This window comes from Sinocyclocheilus anshuiensis, unplaced genomic scaffold (genome assembly GCF_001515605.1).
Source record: "Sinocyclocheilus anshuiensis isolate Anshui unplaced genomic scaffold, SAMN03320099.WGS_v1.1 scaffold552, whole genome shotgun sequence".
NCBI lineage: Eukaryota > Metazoa > Chordata > Actinopteri > Cypriniformes > Cyprinidae > Sinocyclocheilus > Sinocyclocheilus anshuiensis.
In genome coordinates, this window is record NW_015554362.1 from 2,561,796 (window position 1) to 2,562,146 (window position 351).

Here is a 351-nt window from a genome sequence, read left to right on the forward strand (position 1 = left end):
AAATAATAACTGAATGAGTTTGAAAGTGATCGTTATTTTTCGTGTAAAATTTTGATTGTGATTTAAAATGTAATATAAAATGTCAAGGTTTGCTGTGTTGTTGTAGGGCTGTACAAGTTGTCCAAAATTTTGTAATTACATATATGACAACAGTTACCTGCGTTGGTGGTATAGTGGTGAGCATAGCTGCCTTTCAAGCAGTTGACCCGAGTTCGATTCCCGGCCAACGCATTTCCTGGGGAAGTTGTGGCCTAATGGTTAGAGAGTCGGACTCGTAAAGGTTGCGGGTTTGAGTCTCGTACCGGCAGGGATTGTAGGTGGGGGGAGTGAATGTACAGCGCTCTCTCCCAC

General features: G+C 42.7%; 1 non-coding gene across 1 annotated transcript; it reads left to right on the top strand.

Moving 5' to 3' along the window:
- Positions 1-159: 159 nt before the first annotated feature.
- Positions 160-231, top strand: trnae-uuc (transfer RNA glutamic acid (anticodon UUC)). Its single transcript has one exon. It is a non-coding gene; the product is annotated as a tRNA-Glu (tRNA).
- The last annotated feature ends 120 nt before the right edge of the window (positions 232-351 follow it).